This window comes from Giraffa tippelskirchi, chromosome 2 (assembly GCF_054371585.1).
Source record: "Giraffa tippelskirchi isolate mGirTip1 chromosome 2, T2T-mGirTip1v1.2.pri, whole genome shotgun sequence".
Lineage (NCBI taxonomy): Eukaryota > Metazoa > Chordata > Mammalia > Artiodactyla > Giraffidae > Giraffa > Giraffa tippelskirchi.
In genome coordinates, this window is record NC_137276.1 from 157,300,934 (window position 1) to 157,315,030 (window position 14,097).

The 14,097-nt window shown below is 39.0% G+C and overlaps 1 long non-coding RNA gene across 1 annotated transcript in view; it reads right to left on the reverse strand.

Annotated features, from left to right (window-relative positions):
* Positions 1-209: 209 nt before the first annotated feature.
* Positions 210-14,097, reverse strand: part of LOC145524494 (uncharacterized) — a 145,557-nt gene continuing 131,669 nt past the window's right edge. The window contains exon 4 of the long non-coding RNA XR_014067578.1: positions 210-2,948. This is a non-coding gene — a long non-coding RNA (uncharacterized LOC145524494). The remainder of the gene's footprint in view (positions 2,949-14,097) is intronic.

Below are 14,097 nucleotides of genomic sequence, written 5' to 3' on the forward strand. Positions count from 1 at the left end.
CAGTTTTTAACTTATTTGCTAGAAGCTGAATTTGGTTATAAGTCTAAAAATAATGCAGAATGAGAATGGATTATTGTACATTTAATCAGGTGCTGACTCTGACTACAATTGTTGATCCATGTGATTTTTATTGTTTTTGTTGTTGCTGTTTTTTGCTTGAATGAATCAATAAATGTCCTGGAACATGGTATGCAGTTGTGGATCTGGAATTTTTTTTTTTTTTTTTACTTGATATGAAAATTCATCAGAAGCAGTTTACTTTCAGGTCTTAGGACAAGCAATATACTCAACAATGCACATCAACCTCTAAACCTTTGTCATATTCTAGTAACCAGGAAACTTGATCACCTCTCTGTTCTATAAGATATCACATTGGTATGTTTTCCTGATGATATCATGTGTTGATACAAACAGGTGAACAGGAAGTAGCAACTATCCCAAGACTTATGTGACACATATATGGAAATATCTCTCCAAATTCTAAGTCATATATCACCAAAAGTCATACTGGTGATCTTTCTATGGTATCAGTGGTCTCAAACATGTCAAGATATGTCTCCTAAAAGCAAATGGCAAATTTCTGCTCTCTTATTAATCAATAAAAATCACTTAGTCATGTCCAACTCTTTGCAAACCCATGAACTGCAGCATGGCAGGCTTCCCTGTCCTTCACCATCTCCCGGAGATTGCCCAAGCTCTTGTCTATTGAGTTGGTGATGCCATCCAAATCTCATCCTCTGTCATCCCCTTCTCCTTCTGCCTTCAATCTTTCCCAGCATCAGGGTCTTTTCCAGTGAGTTGGCTCTTCGCATCAGGTGGCCAAAGTATTGGAGCTTCAGTTTCAGCATCAGTCCTTCCAATGAATATTCAGGACTGATTTCCTTTAGGATTGACTGCTTTGATCTCCTTGCAGTCCAAGGGACTCTCAAGATTCTCCTCCAACATCACAGTTCAAAAGCATCAATTTTTCTGCACTCAGCTTTCTTTATAGTCCAACTCTCACATCCATACATGACTACTGGAAAAACCATAGCCTTGACTAGATGGACCTTTGTTGGCAAAGTAATGTCTCTGCTTTTTAATACACTGTCTAGGTTTGTCATAGCTTTTCTTCAAAGGAGCAAGCGTCTTTTAATTTTATGGCTGCAGTCACCATCTGCAGTGATTTTGGAGCCCACCCAAAAGATAAAGTCTGTCACTGCTTCCACTGTTTCCCCATCTATTTCCCATGAAGTGATGGGACTGGATGCCACAATCTCAGTTTTTTGAATGTCGAGTTTTAAGCCAAGTTTTTCACTTTCCTCTCACCTTCATCAAGAGGCTCTTTAGTTCCTCTTTGCTTTCTGCCATAAGGGTGGTATCATCTGCATATCTGAGGTTATTGATATTTCTCCTGGCAATCTTGATTCCCACTTGTGCTTCTTCCAACCCAGAATTTCACATGATGTACTCTGCATGCAAGTTAAATAAGCAGGGTGACAGTATACAGCCTTGAAGTACTTCTGTCCCAATTTTGAACCAGTCTGTTGTTCCATGTCCAGTTCTAACTGTTGCTTCTGAGTGCATACAGGTTTTGCAGGAGACAGGTAGGGTGGTCTAATTTTCACATCTCTTTAAGAATTTTCTACAGTTTATTGTGACCCACACAATCAAAGGCTTTGGCATAGTCAATGAAACAGAAGTAGATGTTTGTCTGGAATTATCTTGCTTTTTCTATGATCCAACGGATGTTGGCAACTTGATCTCTTGTTCCTCTGTCTTTTCTAAATCCAGCTTTAACATCTGGGATTTCTCAGCTCACATGCTTGAAGCCTAGCTTGGAGAATTTTGAGCATTACTTTGCTAGCATTTGAAATGAGTGCAGTTGTGCAGCAGTTTGAACATTCTTCAGCATTGCCCTTCTTTGGGACTGAAATGAAAACTGATCTTTTCCAGTCCTGTAGTCACTGCTGAGTTTTTCAAATTTGCTGGCATATTGAGTGCAGCACTTTCACAGCCCCATCTTTTAGGATTTGAAATAGCTCAGCTGGAAATCCATCACCTCTACTAACTTTGTTTGAAGTGATGCTTCCTAAGGCCCACTTGATTTCGCATTCCAGGATGTCTGGCTCTAGATGAGTGATCATACCATCATGATTATCTGAGTCATTAAGCTTTTTCTTGTATGGGTCTTCTGTGTATTCTTGCCACCTCTTCTTAATATCTTCTGCTTCTGTTAGGTCTATACTGTTTCTATTCTTTATTGTGCCCATTTTTGCATGAAATGTTCACTTGGTATCTCTGATTTTCTTGAAGAGATCTCTAGTCTTTCCCATTCTATTGTTTTCTTCTATTTTTTGCATTGTTCACTTAGGAAAGCTTTCTTATCTTCCCTTGCTATTCTTTGGAACTCTGCATTCGGATGGGTATATCTTTCCTTTTTTCTTTTTCCTTTCACTTCTCTTCTTTTCTCAGCTATTTGTAAGACCTCCTCAGACAACCAGTTTGCCTTTTGCATTTCTTTTTCTTGGGGATGGTTTTGATCACCAGCTCCTGTACAGTGTTATGAGCCTCTGTCCATAGTTTTTCAGGGGCATTGTCTTTAGATCTAATCCCTTGAATCTATTTGCCACTTCCACTATAATTGTAAGGGATTTGATTTAGGTCTTACCTGAATGGCCTAGTGGTTTTCCCTGCTTTCTTCAAATCTTTCTTCAGATTTTGAAGGCAACACATGCCTCATTTGAGTCTGCGATTTGAACTTCTTGACCAAGTAATTCAAAAATTTGCCTTTTGAGTAGGGGACAGAAAAGAAAAGATACCTGCAATTGGTCCAGCCTGCTGTGAAAGCTACCTTGTCTCTTGGGCTACATCCCCAGTAGATCCAATGGTTCTTAAAATATCTGTGGCAGGTAGAGATGCTGCAGGGAATCTTTGGTCAGCCCCTCCAGATGGATCACTTGATAGACCTTAGGATGTTAAGCAAAGAGAACCCATTCTTTTAGATAGCAGTTTTCCTTTCAGATTGCCACTGGGCCCTAATAGAGACTGAGCACTTGACCATACACCACCAAGTTGCAATGCAGCCTAAGCTGCACATAATGAGCCGGATGTGGTCTGACTCTCACCAAGTCTTAAATTCAGGCAAGCACAATAGCAGTCTACTATCAATTGAAGGTGATATATCCCTGACAAGGCTCAAGTAGGTTTAGAGGGCCAAGCATTTGTGCAAGTAGGTGGCTCAGAGAACTATGGTACCTGTTTCTACTACATTTTCCTCTCTCTCTCAACCCACACCTATGGCTTCAAGGAAAATTCCCCACAATCAAGAGGAAAGAAAATATGAGTCTGATTTAAGATGGCTCTGCATGATGTGCTGCATCATCTAGAAGGGGACAGTTATGGCCTCTACTCCTCGGTGGTCCTAAAAGACGACGGTGAAAAATTTCCTCCTGGTGAGCAGAATAAATGGAATTCCATTTCCACGTTCTGCTTCAAGACAACTTTCCACTTTATAACTGAGGAGACAGATCTGGAGTGTGGATGTGGTCCATTCCTGTCACTCATACCTCACAAAGCCACTACAGCTTCCTAGTGTAGTGGAAGGAATGATGCCTTCTTCCATTTTGCATATATCAGGTTGGGTTCATTTTCGCTTAATACAAACCATTTCACCATTTTAAACACAAAGAGTTTTAATATAGGGGATTAAGAATTTATGATATTGTTACAAAGGCTGGAGGCACAGACCCCAGCCTGGGACTGTGGAAGTTATTCTCAGAACAACACTGCAAAATTGACCCACCTGGGGATGAATTATCTCTACCATACACAAGGAACTAGCCATGAGATAGTGGCTCTCACAACAATAGGTTCCAGGATCATACCACCTTAGCTACAATTCGATGATCACGAGCTTTGACTGGAACTGCTGGCTTCAGAGTCTTATTGCATATGCTAGACCTGCATCAGCAAACTGAGTGTGACACTTTTTGTCTCCTTTCCTCCTTACTTACTCTGAAGCAGGACCTGGGAAGGGACATTCCATGTCTTCCACTTTATATTAATTGTCAGAATTTATTGTGTCTATGAAACCAGTTAGTATGCTAAGGTATTTATTTGCATTCATTGTATCAATGAATCCTTAAATAAATCTCTCAATATAATATTAAGGTCACAGCTTCTATTTTGAAATGAGGAAAGTAAAATGCAAAGAGGCTAAGAAACTTGGCCAAGATTCTATTCTTAACGGTAGGAGACCTAGATTAAATTAGAACTTAATATTATACAGAATTTAAGGGATCTAAGAGTTATAATGGTCAGCTTTCTAACCTCTGCAGTAAAAAACCAAAAGATGCCTACTAGAACATTGGATCAGATGTTGAGATGGTCATTTTACCAAATCCTCAACCTGACTTAGATTTAAGATAACCGTTGAGATATTTTTCCCCCTGACTGTAAACTCCTTGAAGCTATCCACATTTCTTCTCTACCATACACCTTTGCCTATACTAAGTAACTGGTAAATGTGTTTTGTGACGCTGATCCCATAGGCATTTTGGTTTCAATCCATGTCAGTAGCACTTGTTAAGCTTACAGGAAACCACTGCCTTTTTGTAGACTGGTTTTACAGAGCAACAGACCAACTTAGGCCTTTTCCCTGACTTTAGAAAGAAAAAGTATTCTGATTTTACCAAAAATCATTTTATTTCCCAGACTTTGTTGTGGTTACATCAAAAGCACATAGCAACATTCAGAATGTGTCATAGTAACAGAAGTTGAGGGATAGCATTTTACTGGGATTAAAAAAAAAAAAAAATCATAAGGAAGACTGAGTGATGCCCAGAGCACCAGTCAGGAGTTTGAGTTTTAGAATGGAGCTTGGTTAGCAGAAGTGTAGGCCACACCTAGAATCAGCAGAACATGATGACCTGGTAGATACTCTGGCCAGAAGAAGTGTGTCAGGAAGAAGAGATGAACCGAACTTCTCCCAGGCTGCCATCAGTTTCAGGGAGAGTGAGTTGCAAACAGCAGAGACCAGCCAACTGGTTCTAGTGATTTTTCAGACTTTCCCAGGAGAGATGGGGAATATATGAAGTAAAAATGACCTCCTTGGGAAATACAGCATGCTCAGATTTGGATAAATTGAGTATGAAGAGCCATGGGACATAGACAACTTTTCTGTCCAGTCAACAGGTACTTGGGAAGGTGCGCTGCTCAGGAGACAAGATCTTTGGCTAGAGATAAAGATCAGGCTGTCATCCCAGTATAAGTGGTAGTTGAAACCTTGTGTGGATAAAATTGCTTAGAGTGTGAGGATATAGAACTTTCTGCAATAATGGAAAATCCCATAACTCTATTCTGTCCAACAAGGTAGGCTTTTGTCATGGAATATAGCACGTGGGACTTAGGAAATGAATTATTTTATTTTAGTGAATTAAATTTCATACAGCCGCATGTGTCTGGTGGCTATCCTATTGAATAATGCAGGTATAGGAATAAAGACAAATAATGCTGAAAATGAAAAACTTGGTAATAACAATATTAGATATTTTAACTTATATTGATGTCACCAAAGATAAGCAAGAATACACACCTTTTTGAATAATTTTCCTCCCATATTTTATCAAATAAATGGTAAATAGAATCAAACAGTACAAAAGAGCTGTGTTGGAAACTGAAAGTTTCCAACTCATCTCTTTCAACTTCCAGATTAGTGGTAAGTTCTTTTAAAAGCCTTTCTTTCTGGGTCTGCTGATAGTAATCATCATATCTTTGAAAAATATGTCTCTCTACATTTATTTGTCAATATCTGATATTATCCATTGACTTCCTTCTAGGAGAAGACTCAACATAGCTCACATACTTCACACTTCTCTTTCCTCCCTACTTGTTTATTTTCACTTTTCTATTGATAACATATATTACTTACATAATAAGTTTTCACTAGATTTCTACAGCAACTCCTATTTTTCACCTTTTGTCAAATATGCATTTACTTCCATCTTATCCAGGTTATAAACATTTCTGTCCTGGAATCATATTAAGTGTGTTACACTTGTCTGCACTTAGTAATTTTGAGGAAAGAAGTGGCGGGACTTGTGGAAGGAAGTATGTGAACCAAATCATCTGCTGCTTTGCTTCAATCCTCCATTTTACTTTGCTGGTGCAAAAATCATAACTCATTGTCTATATGTCTCCAAATTTACCATATATTATCTTCTGATTTTCTTACAGGCTTGTAAGTTATTAATATCCCTGTTTTGCAGATAAAGAAATCAAAATAGAAATACATAGACAGACTTGACCAAGGTTATGCAACTGGGAAGAAGGGAAGGTTACAGTCAAATTAGGTTTTCTGATGACATATCACTTTGCAAATCTTTCTCAGTAAAATTCCTCTAACCACTTAAGTTGGCAAAAGAGTAATGGGTTAGGTTTCTTGCATTAGGTTGAAAGTCTGTGGTTGATTTTGGAGCAGAGAAATTTGAAGCTTGTGTACTGTGACCACATTTTCTTTCAAGGAATTGTTGAAACACCTCTAGGCGTCTGAATCCTTCATGAATCCAAGTTGGCAAATGCTTATCCTTAGGTAAAGACTCAACCAGCATTAACATTTATCAAGCACTCATGTGCTAGTGTATGGCTGAGGATATTTTATAGGTATTATTGCATTATTTTATTTGCTCTTCACAGCAACTCTAAGTAGTGGACATATCAGAGATGGAATTAAGTAATTTTAATATTAATAACTCACCCCATCACTGAGTCCTCTCCTTCCATAAAATGGGGTAGAATAACCTGTTCCCCATATATATCCCACCATCAGTAGCGGTGGCCGTGGGGAGATACCCCAAGTCTAAGATAAGGAGCAGCGACTGGGCTTTGCTGGAGGAGCCGTGAAGAGATACCCGAAGTCCAAGGTAAGAGAAACCCCAGTAAGACGGTAAGCACTGAGAAAGGACATCAGAGAGCAGACAGACTGACACCACAATCACAGAAAACTAACCAATCTAATCACGTGGAACAGCCTTGTCTAACTCAATGAGACTAAGCCATGCCGTGTAGGGCCACCCAAGACAGAGGGGTCATAGTGGAGAGTTCTGACAAAATGTGGTCCACTGGAGAAAAGAATGGCAAACCACTTCAGTATTCTTGCCTCGATGACCCCATGAACAGTATGAAAAGGCAAAAAGATAAGACACTGAAAGATGAACTTCCCAGGTCGGTAGGTACCCAATATGCTACTGAAGATCAGTGGAGAAATGACTCCAGAGAGAATGAAGAGATGGAGCCAAAGCAAAAACAACACCCAGTTGTGGATGTGACTGGTGATGGAAGCAAGGTCCGATATTGTAAAGAGCAATATTGCAAAAGGAATATTAGGCATGTTATATCCCTGGAATGTTAGGTCCATAATCAAGGCAAATTGGAAGTGACCAAACAGGAGATGGCAAGAGTGAATGTTGACATTTTAGGAATAAGCGAACTAAAATGGACTGGAATGGGTGAATTTAACTCAGATGACCATTACATCCACTACTGTGGGCAAAAATCGCTAAGAAGAAATGGAGTAACTATCATGGTCAACAAAAGAGTCTGAAATGCAGTACTTGGATGCAATCTCAAAAACGACAGAATGATCTCTGTTCATCTCTAAGGCAAACCACTGACTATCACGGTAATCCAAGCCTACGCCCCAACCAATAATGCTGAATAAGCTGAAGTTGAATGGTTCTATGAAGACCTACAAGACCTTTTAGAACTCACACACAAAAAAGATGTCCATTTCATTATAGGGGGCTGGAATGTAAAAGTAGGAAGTCAAGAAACACCTGGAGTAACAGGCAAATATGGCCTTAGAGTACAGAATGAATCAGGGCAAAGGCTAATAGAGTTTTGCCAAGAGAACACACTGGTCATAGAAAACACCCACTTCCAACAACACAAAAGAAGACTCTACACATGGACGTCACCAGATGGCCAACACCAAAATCAGATTGATTTTATTCTTTGCAGCCAAAGATGGAGAAGCTCTATACAGTCAGAAAAAACAAGACAGGGAGCTAACTGTGGCTCAGATCATGAACTCTTTATTGCCAAATTCAGACATAAATTGAAGAAAGTAGGAAAATCGCTAGACCATTCAGGTATGACCTAAATTAAATCCCTTATGATTATACAGTGGAAGTGAGAAATAGATTTAAGGGACTAGATCTGATAGACAGAGTGCCTGATGAATTATGAATGGAGGTTCTTAACATTGTACAGGAGACAGGGATCAAGACGATCCCCAAGAAAAAGAAATGCAAAAAATCAAAATGGCTGTCTGAGGAGGCCTTACAAATAGCTGTGAAAAGAAGAAAAGCAAAAAGCAAAGAGAAAAGAAAAGATATACCCATTTGAATGCAGAGTTCCAAAGAATAACAAGGAGAGAGAAGAAAGCCTTCCTCAGTGATCAATGCAAAGAAGTCGAGGAAAACAACAGAATGGGAAAGACTAGAGATCTCTTCAAGAAAATTAGAGATACCAAAGGAACATTTTATGCAAAGATGGGCTCAATAAAGGTCAGAAATGGTAGGGACCTAACAGAAGCAGATGATATTAAGAAGAGGTGGCAAGAATACCCAGAAGAACTGTACAAAAAAGATCTTCACGACCCAGATAGTCACAATGGTGTGATCACTCACCTAGAGCCAGACATCCTGGAATGCAAAGTCAAGTGGGCTTTAGGAAGCATCACTGTGAACAAAGCTAGTGGACATGATGGAATTCCAGTTGAGCTATTTGAAATCCTAAAAGATGATGCTGTGAAAGTGCCACACTCTATATGCCAGCGAATTTGAAAAACTCAGCAGTGACCACAGGGCTGGAAAAGTTCAGTTTTCATTCCAGTCCCAAAGAAGGGCAATGCCAAAGAATCTTCAAATGGCTGTACAATTGCACTCATTTAAAATGCTAGCAAAGTAATTCTCAAAATGTTCCAAGCCAGGCTTCAGCAATATGTGAACCATGAACTTCCAGATGTTCAAGCTGGTTTTAGAAAAGGCAGAGGAACCAGAGATCAAATTGCCGACCTCCAATGGATCATTGATAAAACAAGAGAGTTCCAGAAAAACATCTATTTCTGTTTTGTTGACTATGCCAAAGCCTTTGACTGTGTGGATCACAATAAACTGTGGAAAATTCTGAAATAGATGGGAATACCAGACCACCTGACCTGCCTCTTGAGAAATCTGTATGCAGGTCAGAAAGCAACAGTTAGAACTGGGCATGGAACAACAGACTGGTTCCAAATAGGAAAAGGGGTACGTCAAGGCTGTATATTATCACCCTGTTCATTTAACGTATATGCAGAGTACATCAAGCAAAATGCTGGGCTGGATGAAGCACAAACTGGAATCAAGATTGCTGGGAGAAATATCAATAACCTCAGATATGCAGATGACACCACCCTTATGGCAGAAAGTGAAAAAGAACTAAAGAGCCTCTTGATGAAAGTGAGAGAGGAGAGTGAAAAAGTTGGCTTAAAGCTCAACATTCAGAAAACTAAGAGCATGGCATCTGGTCCCATCACTTCATAGCAAATAGACAGAGAAACAGTGGAAACAGTGTCTGACTTTATTTTTTGGGTGGGCTCCAAAATCACTGCAGATAGTGACTGCAGCCATGAAATTAAGACAGTCCTTGGAATGAAAGTTATGACCAACCTAGATATCATATTAAAAAGCAGAGACATTACTTTGCCCAACAAAGGTCTGTCTAGTCAAAGCTATGGTTTTTCCAGTAGTCAAGTATGGATGTGAAAGTTGGATTATAAAGAAAGCTGAGCATCAAAGAATTGATGCTTTTGAACTGTGGTGTTGGAGAAGACTCTTGAGAGTCCCTTGGACTGTAAGGAGATCCAACCAGTCCATCCTAAAGGAGATCAGTCCTGAGTGTTCATTGGAAGGACTGATGCTGAAGCTGAAACTCCAATACTTTGACCAACTGATGTGAAGTTGCTGACTCGTTTGAAAAGATCCTGATGCTGGAAATGATTGAAGGTGGGAGGAGAAGGGGACAACAGAGGATGAGATGGTTGGAAGGTTTCACCAACTCAATTGACATGATTTTGGGTAACCTCCGGGAGTTGATGATGGACAGGGAGGCCTGGCATGCTGTGGTCCACGAGGTTACAAAGAATCGGACATGACTGAGTGACTGAACTGAACTGAACTGCACAAATATATTTTGCAAATGTGCATATTTGGAAGATGAATTGAATCTTGTAACAGGAAATGAGATTAAGTGGTTTGGTTACCTGGGAGACAGTTGTAGACAAACATAACATTGGTGAGTAATAGTGAAGTAGTATAAGGCTTTAAACCTGTTACCGGCAGTGAAACTGACCCAATGAATTGGAGTTGGGAATTGCTCATGTACACAATGCAGATGACTCTGAATACTATTCTATACTGTTAAATTCCAATGAGCATTATCCTGGCATGATTGTACAGTAATTATGGGTTCCTGATCCACAAAACCTACCTAGGATATTTCCTATCATTTTTGGCAATCCTGTGATTAATGCAAACTCATTAAAGAGGTGGCTTAGGCAGGAGACAGAGGTAGGTTTTATGTAGCTTACCTGACAAAAGAGCTCACCTTCAGAAAAAAAGAAAGACCATAATATTATAAATGCAAAATTAGGTACAAAAATGAATATATTTTTGAATGACAGAATACATCTCAATTAAAAATATAGATATTATAAACCTGAAATTTCCCCAAAATTAAAAATTCAGAAAATAACACAATACCTTTGTTAGTTAACACACCTATACAAAACTTCATTCATAGTCATTATGACTGCATATTATTTGACTACCTCTTCCTATGATAATGCATTTTAAAAACTACTTTCTATAAAGAGAAGAAATACCTCAGTTTTCCTTTAATTTATTGAAGTGTATTTTTTATAAAATTATTATTAACGGTTTTGAAAAGTTTCATTCAACTTTATAATTATTGATGATGGAAAATGTCTATCAGGTTTCTTCCCCATGCGAGATAGATTTGGGAAAATTTTTATAGACTACTCCCTGGCTTCTATATTTTAACCACCGTTCTTCTCCACTGCCCTCTTGTTTCCTGTGCCAAACACTTGAGGGACCATTTGTTTCTTCATAGGAGCTGAACTTTGGTTTTGCCTTTCCTTTGAATCTTGGTGTTAGTTGGTTATGTAAGTGGAGGCCAGTCCTAAGTCAAGATAAAGGGCAACTTAATTCTTCATAAATTGACTGGGAACCATGTAATTTTATCCTACCAATGTGTTAGCTGCTCAGTCATGTCTGACTTTTTGCGACGCCATGGACTGTAGCCTGATAGGCTCCTCTGTCCAGGCAATTCTCCAGGCAAGAATACTGGAGTGGGTTGCCATTACCTTCTCCAGGGGATCTTCCTGACCCAGGGATCCAACCCAGGTCTCCTGCATTGCACGCAGATTCTTTACCATCTGAGCCACTAGGGAATCCCTCCTACCTACTTAACCCCAACTGAATGCTATCCTACCTCAACTTCCCTTTTTTTTTTAATTAGTTTATTTCTATTTTTTAACTTTACAATATTGTATTTGATTTGCCATACATTGACATGAATCCACCATGGGTGTACATGTTTTCCTCTTCCAGAACCCCCTTCCAACTCCCTCCCCATCCCATTCCTCCGGGTCATCCCAGGGCACCAGCCCGGAGCATACTGTACCATGCATTGAACCTGGACTGGCGATTCATTTCACATATGATAACTTACATGCTTCCATGCCATTCTCCCATATCATCCCACCCTCGCCCTCTCCCATAGAGTCCATAATACTGTTCTATTTACCTGTGTCTCTTTTGATGTCTCGCATACAGGGTTATCTTTACTGATTGACTAAATACCATATATATGTGTTAGTATACTGTATTGGTGTTTTTCTTTCTGGCTTACTTCACTCTGTATAATAGGCTCCAGTTTCATCCACCTCATTAGAACTGATTCGAATGTATTCTTTTAAATGGCTGAGTAATATTCCATTGTGTATATGTACCCCAGCTTCCTTATCCATTCATCAGCTGATGGGCATCTAGGCTGCTTCCATGTCCTGGCTATTGTAAACAGTGCTGCGATGAACATTGGGGTACACGCGTCTCTTTCAATTCTGGTTTCCTCAGTGTGTATGCCCAGCAGTGGGATTGCTGGGTCATATGGAAGTTCTATTTCCAGTTTTTTGAGGAATCTCCACACTGTTCTCCATAGTGGCTGTAGTAGTTTGCATTCCCACCAACAGTGTAAGCGGGTTCTCTTTTCTCCACACCCTCTCCAGCATTTATTGCTTGTAGTCTTTTGGATAGCAGCCATTCTGATGGACGTGAAATGGTACCTCACTGTGGTTTTGATTTGCATTTCTCTGATAATGAGTGATATTGAGCATCTTTTCATGTGTTTGTTAGCCATCTGCATGTCTTCTTTGGAGAAATGTCTGTTTAGTTCTTTGGCCCACTTTTTGATTGGGTCGTTTATTTTTCTGGAATTGAGCTGCAGGAGTTGCTTGTATATTTTTGAGATTAATTGTTTGTCCCTTGCTTTGTTTGCTGTTATTTTCTCCTATTCTGAAGGCTGTCTTTTCACCTTGCCTATAGTTTCCTTTGTTGTGCAAAAGCTTTTAATTTTAATTGGTCCCATTTGTTTATTTTTGCTTTTATTTCCAACATTCTGGGAGGTGGGTCATAGAGGATCCTGCTGTGGTTTATGTCGGAGAGTGTTTTGCCTATGTTTTCCTCTAGGAGTTTTATAGTTTCTGGTCTTACGTTTAGATCTTTAATCCATTTTGAGTTTATTTTTGTGTATGGTGTTAGAAAGTGTTCTAGTTTCATTCTTTTACAAGTGATTGACCAGTTTCCCAGCACCACTTGTTAAAGACATTGTCTTTTCTCCATTGTATATTCTTGCCTCCTTTGTCAAAGATAAGGTGTCCATAGGTGCGTGGATTTATCTCTGGCCTTTCTATTTTGTTCCACTGATCTATATTTCTGTCCTTGTGCCAGTACCATACTGTCTTGATGACTGTGGCTTTGCAGTAGAGCCTGAAGTCAGGCAGGTTGATTCCTCCAGTTCCATTGTTTTTTCTCAAGATTGCTTTGGCTATTCGAGGTTTTTTTGTATTTCCATACAAATTGTGAAATTATTTGTTCTAGTTCTCTGAAGAATACCGTTGGAAGCTTGATAGGGATTACATTGAATCTATAGATTGCTTTGGGTAGTATACTCATTTTCACTATATTGATTCTTCCAATCCATGAACACGGTATATTTCTCCATCTATTTGTGTCCTCTCTGATTTCTTTCACCAGTGTTTTATAGTTTTCTCTATATAGGTCTTTTGTTTCTTTAGGTAGATATATTCCTAAGTATTTTATTCTTTTTGTTGCGATGGTGAATGGAATTGTTTCCTTAATTTCTCTTTCTGTTTTCTCGTTGTTAGTGTGTAGGAATGCAAGGGATTTCTGTGTGTTAATTTTGTATTCTGCAACTTTAATATATTCGTTGATTAGCTCTAGTAATTTTCTGGTGGAGTCTTTAGGGTTTTCTATGTAGAGGATCATGTCATCTGCAAACAGTGAGAGTTTTACTTCTTCTTTTCCAATCTGGATTCCTTTTATTTCTTTTTCTGCTCTGATTGCTGTGGCCAAAACTTCCAAAACAATGTTGAATAGTAGTGGTGAGACTGGACACCCTTGTCTTGTTCCTGATTTTAGGGGAAATGCTTTCAATTTTTCACCATTTAGGATAATGTTTGCTGTGGGTTTGTCATATTTAGCTTTTATTATGTTGAGGTATGTTCCTTCTATTCCTGCTTTTTGGAGGGTTTTTATCATAAATGGATGTTGAATTTTGTCAAAGGCTTTCTCTGCATCTATTGAAATAATCATATGGTTTTTATTTTTCAATTTGTTTATGTGGTTTATTACATTGATTGATTTGTGGATATTGAAGAATCCTTGCATCCCTGGGATAAAGCCCACGTGGTCATGATGTATGATCTTTTTAATATGTTGTTGGATTCTGTTTGCTAGGATTTTGTTAAGGATTTTT